Raw genomic sequence first — 9153 nt, forward strand, 5'->3', positions numbered from 1 at the left:
AGTAGTCACCCTGCCCTGTGGCCATCCCCTGGGCCACAGTCCACTCATAACTTCAGTGATCCTTTGGGGTCACAGTTGTTTCTGTCTCCTGCTGTGGAACTTTGGCAAACTAGAATCTCCAGTCTCATTTTTTTCACCTGTAAAGTGAAAAGTTCCATAACGCTTCCTACATGAAACTGCTTTAAGATGGAGTAAGAAGATGATAGTCTGAAAGTGGGTAGATCATAATCCAAATATTGTAGGTCAACAGATAACTTGGAAAGATGCTGCTTTTGAAAAGCATGCTGGTCATGGACAATTCTTTGAATAAATGGGACAGCGGGAAGGGTTTATCTGCGGGTACTATTGCTAGAAGTAAATGCTCTGCCCTCTCCTGCCTGGGCTGCTCTGCCCAGGAAGGGAGTTCAGTACATGAAGTCTGCCCAGGAGATCCTGCCCTTACCTGCTTCGTTGGAAGCAGCTCTGGTCATTATCAAGTCCATAAGTAAAAGTTGCTAAAATTTAGTACTTTTCCACTACTGTCTTTGACATAAAGCAAGCGATTACTCATCCCAGCACACTAGGGGAGAACACTCAGGCGTAGGCTCCATTTTACATGGCCTGCGCTGGTGCTGCCACAGCACAAAGAGGAGTGCTTTTTATGATGGTCAGTTGCTGGGCTCTGCCGCTTAGTGTGTGGGGGCCCTGGAGCAGGGTCAGAGGAGGGAGAGGTTCATGCGGGTTGACCTGAGGGCTTGGGCTACATTGGGCCTATACAGTATTTTGTGGTTTCTAAAGTTTGGATCAGTATTTAAAAATGGGAATCTGGATTTCTGGCTTCTCTTCAGTTCAGCAAAATGAATTTTCATTGCCATATGGAAGCAAGTGAATGGTGCCGAGAGGCTTGGAGTACCCAGTTTGTCCCAGTTCCTATCTTTCCCTATTTTATTACCCTCAAGTGGGCTGAAAGTTGTGGGAAATATGCAGTCATCTTTCTGTTTTGTTTTTCAGGGCACTGCAGTGATAATGAAGCCCACCCAACAAGTAGAAACGTGGTTATGACAAGCAGTACAGAGTCTTCTGCATATTACCCCCTATTCTCTCCTTTCTCAGTATCTCCTCGCTAGTGATAATGGGGCCAAGGCAGTCAGCAGAAACTGAAGTGGCATTTTAAAAGATTTACTTATTAATCAATTACACATGCAGTCCAAAAGCCAGTTTGTAGAATGTTCTATTTTATTCCATCAAGAAGATAAGGGAGAACTGTCTGATGGTGCTTTTGATATGTAGCCCTGGATTTATTTCCTGCCATTGTGAGTTGATGATTGATGCAGAAAAGAAACAAAATACTCTTCCTCCCATTAAGTAGTGAATCTGTGAATCTGTTAACAAACAGTAATCAGTGAGAAGATAGGATGGGAAGAAAGAATTCACTTGTAATTGAGACGAAACATTCCCCAAATAATTTTGTGACTGCTAGTGGCCTAGATGCTCTGAGAAATGATATTGAGTTACTTGGACCACTAAAAATATTGTATTCCTACTGTGGGCATCATACCAGTTTTGTCTTAAGGGCACATTATTGTGAGGGTATAATAATCACGTTTATCTAGAATATTTCTATTGATGAATTATTAATTTTAATTTTGAGTTTTATTATATTGAACAATGAGTACATAATAGCAGAAAAACAGAGTATTGAATTTTTAATAGTTATTAAAGGTTTATAAAAAAGCATCAAAATTTTCAACTTTATTTTTTGGCATAGAATATCTAAAAAATAGCAATAGAAATAAATTCCTGTATAAACTACAATGAAAATACTAGTAGAATGCCACAAAAATAATCTTTAGTTCAGTTATCACAAGGCAGTCTTGATATGACTACAGAATGTGCCACACACACATATTATTTTCACTTAACAGCACATGTGTTTTGCTTTCCTAGCCTTTTTTAAGGATGTGCTTGACATCTTGCTGGTCTTGCTGTTTTGTCAGGAGCTTCTTACTGTACTGTGCACCGTGCACTTAGCAGGAAAATAAGATCTCAGTAAAATGTTCTAAATATGTATTGCACATTTAGAATAAACATCAACATTTTCTCATTAGCTGTTTACTGCTTATAAAACCTAAAAGATAGCATTGAAAATCAGAAACCTATGTGAACTTCAATGTAAATACAAACAAAAGTCTGTTTGCCACTGAAGTAATCTTTGCTTCAACTGTCACACCAAGGCAGTCTTCACATGTGAAAACTCCATGTTCAAGTATTGATTACACTGATAGCATATATGTTTTGTTTTCCTGTTCCTTCCTGTAGGGCACAGCCAATATGTTTTTGATTTTCCTTTGTGATGCTGCACCTGCCTGTTCATCTGTCAGATCATCAGTGTGACCCACAATTATTTTTGTGTAGTTCCCTGGGCAGAATCATTCTGTTTTTCTTTTGATGTAAATGTGCTCGTAGGAGTTCCATTCCCAATCTTTTAAAAAAATTACTCCATGCTATTTTGCAGTAGCTGTTTTCTTTGTAAACTATCAAACTGTGCCATACATGTTTAGGATCTAGTAAAACACGACCATTGGCCAACACTTTGTGTTTCAAGTGACATCATAGTTGCTGCATAATTCTTCCAACATTTACTCTGCCTTTGGTTTTGTGGTAGAAAGTTACCATCTCAGGCTACTGTTTTATTGAAGTTTACCTATCAATATTTCCTTCATGGTGCGATATTGACCTCAGTACTATCAGTTTGTTTTTCCTTGCTGTTATAAAGCCAATATTGTATTTTCTAAAATCCAAAGATTATACTATACAATTATCTGTTTTGAAATTGCAACATTTCATTTGGAGTTTCTGTGTACAGTTCCTGTGCTGATCAATTTATGCTCTGTTAGCAAATGTGACATCAGTTGGAAACTGGTAATTTTTTTTTATTTTATTTAAGGAGAAAAAGGAAAAAAGCAGAAAAAGGGTACAAGTTATACAGATTTACAGAAAAAAATAACAGTAGGAAATCACTAGTTAATGGATTACATATTGTCATCTTAGAAATAGTTGTTCAAGTTACAAAATTAAAGCTTATAAAGTGGACATTCCAACAGTGAGACTGCAAACAGTTCTGTTCAATGATCCAACAAAACTCAGTAATATCATTATCTATCTTATACACTTAAATATACATGCAGTTATATCATTTAGAGCACTTTCTTTTCCTCTCTTTTGTACAATGACAATTACACATTTTGGGTTTTGTCGCTCCCACAGTTCTTATTACTTTTTTGGAAGAGAGTAGAACCAAATGTGACATAACAGAACAGAGTCAGTCAAATCAAAAGGGTGGACGTAATAGATAATGTAAAAGCATAAAACAAGGTGATCAACGGTGGTTATCATAATGCCTCCCGCTATCTCTAATAGAATTGCCTATATCATCAGGAAACTGGTAAATTAATTATTGAACGTCACATTCCAATCATTTTGGGAGATGGGAGCAACAAGTCTGTTCGTAACATCATTTGATGTATTATTATATGAAGAAGGACCTGGTGGTTGAGTTCCAGGATAAATTTCTAAATTGAGAGCATAAGTCTTTGCATTTACAAGGGCATACATTTTTATGGCATATTTTGAGGGTTTTTTTTTTTTTTTGTGAGTATACTGCCTGAAGCTACAGCAACTGTGAAATGCAATGTATTCATCAATAGTCATGTATTCAGATAGTGTGTAAATTGCATGACTGTTACTCGCAAAGCTCTCCAGTAATCAGGTAGCAACCAATTATTAGTTCATTTTCTTTCTTGGTGGGTGGTTTTGTCATCAAACCTCAGGCAGTTCTGAAGGAAACTGAATGTCCTCAGTGTCATTGTTAGTCTACAAACTACAAGCCCACATCCATCACTTTTCTATAAGTCTTCTATATTCCTGCATACCGTGAGAAAGCCCTGCTGAGTACAGAAGACCTATGAATGCTTTCAGGTCAGCTAATGAGGTGTCACAATAAATACATTTTTGAGTATGGTTATCAGTGTGTATAGAAAATTTTACTTGTATTTTAGCATTTGTGTATTTTACAACTTCTTGAGCATTTTGTCTGTTGTAGACAATTTCAGCATTGAATGGCAGTGCTGCCATTCTGTCCAATAGGTTTCACCTCTGCCAAGATCCTCACTGTATTTTTAGACCTAGTTCTAACATTGGGTCATTCCATTTGGTTGCAAGACCATTTTGTACCATTATTACTAGTTAAACATGCACTCAAATTGTTGTTTTCTTTATCATCTGAATCAAAGAGTTCTGCTTTCCCTATGTCTCTGTTGGTCAAGCTCCATTTCACTGTCACAAGAACTTTGACTCACATGACCAACATCAAAGTCATTATCATTTTGATATTCTGTGCATGAATGATGTTATGATTCACTTTTGACTTCCTCCAAAACTTGGAAATCTGGTTTTTCATATGTTGTTGTGCTGAATTGGCCTATTTCTATCAGAAAAATCAAAATAAACTCATATCCCAGTATGGTAAAATACATGTTTGCATAGCAGAAGAATGGTGTGAATGTATTTTACCCTCCATGATGCTCAGGTAAACAAACACAAAACTATTAGATGGAGCACAAATGTGGGTAAAAATCCTGGTTTAACACTTTTGCATATGTGTATATACCTTGCCATTCATCATACCAAGTGTGTAAACACAAAGATTGCTTCTTGTATTCCCTCAGTGTAGCTACTGAGATACACAGCTAGTTACTGTTATGCTAAAATACAAATTTATAGTATGAGATGGATTTTTTAACCTAATGTTATGCACTGTGAACATGTTCAGGATACCAGATAATAGAGAATCAATAGTACCTAACTACATTTTTATGAAGTGCTACAATAATTAGCCCAAAACTCTATGTTCATATTGCTTCGTTGAGGAAAAACATGCCCCAAAATAGCAACAAATTGAATCTTTTTCTTGTGAGTTAAAACCTATCTCATTAGCAAGGATTATGAAGCTGAAAAAAGTATGAGACTTTTTCAAAGACCAGTGGTTATTGGCCAAACTAATGAGTTCTAATAATATTTCCAATAGTTACTCTGGAGTTCTGAGTTTTTAAAGAAAATTAATGTCTGTGAAATAAATTGACGTTTTAAAAGAATTTGCAATAATACCAAGCGGTAACCATTGCAGTGGTTAGTGGATAGAAGTATAATCAACAGATTGTGTGTTCATCTAATCTCAAACTATTCTCCCTATAAGTTTTTATTAATTCACACAGTGAAAAACACTAAGTTTGCAGCAGTGAATTCAAGAAGCCCAAACTAGCTTCATGGAGAATGGAGGTCCTCCATAGGTGATATTAATGATAGGTGTATGGGCAAAGGAACCTTCACATGATTCCAGCTTTTAGGCTTTATGTTCTCCAACAAAGGCCCCCAACTGATGGAGCAGAGATGAGTTATCTTCGATGTTCCCAGTCCAAATTACTGACCTACAGAATTCATGTGCATAATAAATAGCTGTTTAAATGACACTAATTTTGGGGGCAATGTGTTATGTGTACAAAGTAATCTCTGCTGATTTTTTCTGCTATTAAGTTTACATTTTTTCTTTTGTAAGTAATATGTGAGGAAATTCTTTGAGACTGTAAAAATTCTGTTTTTCATCAAACTTTCATTCTACTAGTTTTAGCATTTATTGATTTCCTAGTTCCATCATTCTATATTTATCAGCTTGTATTATATAAGGAAGAGTTTTTCTGCTCTACTTGTGTTTGTGTGTGTATGTATATATTTATCACTGTGATGTCATGGGGTTTTATTTTATTCAGTAAAATATAAAATGTTACTGTCCTATAAAAGATACAGTAAATATAAAATGTTATTGTCATATAAAGTGATCCATTTAGCAGAAGTTCCTTTGAACTGATTGAGTCTTTTTGAATTTTTTTCATTTCTTATTGAGCATCTCCTTGTTTCTCATGCAACAAGATGGCCCAGGCTCATCTCATGCATTCTCTGCCCCAGTCCTGGAATCCAAGACTTTTCTCCAAGGAGTTAGTTCATTTTAGTGGGGAATGGCATTTAAAAACCAATATCCAGAAGCTAGATATGCTTACTACTATATGGAATTCATTGCTTCTCAATATTCTCAGTGGACAGAGGAAATATATTCATCTGGATATGTATTTGAAAGGATCAGCTCATATTTACACTTTCAAATTCAATTCATAATCTCAGAAAACATTCTAATCTTTCCCTGTCCCATGCAATTTATTTCTCTGACAGTAAGAAACTTGGCTCCTATTTCCCTGAATTCACTTACTGATTTGCTCAAGCCTAAAATACACAAAAATTAGTTTCAGAATTGCTAATTCTTGCTGCTGAGAAAAGCAAGCCTAATAACATTCATCATTGTTTCCAGCTATTTTTAGGTTAAAATATATATATATATATATATATATATATATATATATATATATATGTATATATATATATATATATATATATATATGTATATATATATGTATATATATATATGACGGGGTTTAGCTCAGTGGCATAAGCACCTGCTTGGCAAGCGTGAGGTTATGAATTTGATCCCTGGTACAAAAAAAAAAATATATATATATATGAGCACAAATTTTTTTTTAATTTCAATGTTTTGACAAATGAACAACATACTTTTTATTGACATAAAAATTTCTATCATCCTAGAAAATTTTCTTAATCTTCCCATAAACCAACTATGCTTTTTACTGTTCTATCTCTTATATGGCTACATATAATAGAATTGTATAGTATGTAGTCTTTTATGATTGACTTCTTCTGGTCATGTAATATCTATGAGATTCATGCATTATTTATCAGTAGATTTTTCATATTTATTGCTAAGTAGTATGTCATGTTAGAAGTGTACCAGTTTTTCTGGGCATGGAGGTGCACACGTATAATCTCAGAACTTTGAAGGCCGAGACAGGAGGATCGCCATGATCTTGAGGTCAGCTTGGGATACACAGTGAATTTAAGGCCAACCTGGACTAAAAAAACGGAAGTGTACCAGTTTGTTGATCCATTTCATGGGATTTAAGATATTTTCAGAGTTTGACTATTATGACTAAAGCTGCTATAAATACAAATATTCCTGTGCAAGTATTTCTGTAGATATGAATTTTTTCATTTCTCTGTATGGTAATTGCTGAGTCATAGGTAGGTATTTATGTGATGAAATTAACATTTCCAAAATTCTTGTATAATTTTATTTTCCCATTAGCAGTGCGTGGAAATTCTAGCTGTTTCATATCCTATTCATTATTCACTATTTACAATCCTTTCAATTTTAGCCATCCTAGTAGTTTTAACTTTATTTCTTTGTTTATCAATCATTTTAAGCACCCTTCCCTCACTTTTTAAAGCATGGGTATCCCCAGGGATTGGTTTTGGCTCATTCTCTGTTCTCTCCTCAGTTGGATTTAGTTCAGTGGGAGTAGTAGTATGGTTAAGAATTTTGGAATTAAGCTTGAAGAAATAGATCAGGAAGTTCAGGGATGCTCTTTACATTCCTAATTCAGCTTTCCATATGCTTTTGTTAATGATACAAAATTTTGTAATTAATCACGTGCATATAATTTACTTGGGTTTGTTCTGTTTTATAATGCTGATTTCAATTATAGATATTTATAAAGAAAATGAGTATCTGGCATTGTTTACATGCTAACACTTGCAGAGTTTTTATGAAAATTATATGAGTCGAAAGATGAATTTTCATAAAATTTTCTTAGCAGCCTTTTTTATTTTTAGAAAGTAATACAAACTGTTCAAGGCTAGCATCAACATATTGCCAGACTGATAATTGTACTTGATGTTTTCATACTACTTTTCTTTTGTGTGTTCGTTTAGTATGCCCACCACATCCCCGAGTGGTATTATCTACATTTTACAGATGGAACAGTGGGATCTTCAGAGGGGGTAAGTGATTTGCCTAAGGTCTTTCAATTGGTAGAAAATCAGGAATTAAAATGAATGCATCTGTGTAATGGTCCATGCTGATTTTATTAGGCGTTGTCTGGGCCTCCAGTGAGCTCTGGCTCTGTGAAAGGAGATGTCTGCTTGCTTCATTTAAATAGCACCATGATACTTCCCAGGAGTCCAGGTCCAGCCAAAGATGAGGAATGTCTGCATTCAGTTGGGGAAGTAGATCCCAGAATCTTGATGAGGGGGCAGATGTTTCTTCTGGTGTCTCATAGAGACAAACACATTTTCTCAGAGCATCAGTGGGGAGCAACAGAATGAACAGGGTCTCTCTGGAAACAGTTGCAGGATGGGAGCTGAAGTCCCTTTGGTATTCCCAGGTCTCAAAAATTTGTCAGAAGGAAACAAATGTCCAAAATGCTTATGCTTTGTTACTTGATGCAAAGTTAACAATGTTTAGATTTTTATACTACCTAGTCCTCAGGCAAGAGAATTTCAGTTCATTTCAAGGCAGCTCCAGTTCATATTTCTAGGCCACTCACTTGGATTCACATTTCGGTAGTAACAGTCTTAGCTAGCTTTTTTGTTCCTTATTCCTGATTAAGAAGGGCATGCATGAATGCTCAAGTAGAACCTTGTAACTACAATTGTTTGCCCAGAGAAAAGAACTCAAATATTGGTACATCTGCTTGTCCACTGTAGATACCACTCTAAGGATGACTTTAACTGGAATTAGAGTACAGGATATAAAATAATCAGTAAGGAAAAAATCTAGAAGTATTGCAAAGACATGTATTTATAAGCTGGATATCATATATTATTAACTTCCATAAAACAAAAATGTTTATGAATAAATCTAAGAATAAACTATTTTGGTATCCATTGAAGTACTTTATCATTTCATGATACAAATTAGTGTGAGCTTGTAATAGGCATGATGCCTGAAAACAGTTATGCGAAGGTATATAAGAAATTGTTGTCACATGAGAATTTGGCTATAAATTGAGAATAGAAATGAAATCCTTTTGAAAATCATTATGTTAGCAATAAAACCTTAGTTGTTACAGTTAAATTCTGGTTACATGAAAGATATGTCCCTGAAGAATGTAACACTTGAAAATATACTCGCAGATACAGGAAACCTATGAAAAATGGGAAATGGAAGTGAGATTTGATCACTTTCATGTGTTAGAAGTCTGAATGGTGTAG

The sequence above is a fragment of the Cavia porcellus genome, unplaced genomic scaffold, assembly GCF_034190915.1.
Source record: "Cavia porcellus strain 051 isolate PalLab524CR breed Dunkin Hartley unplaced genomic scaffold, mCavPor4.1 scaffold_1, whole genome shotgun sequence".
In the NCBI taxonomy this organism is placed as follows: domain Eukaryota; kingdom Metazoa; phylum Chordata; class Mammalia; order Rodentia; family Caviidae; genus Cavia; species Cavia porcellus.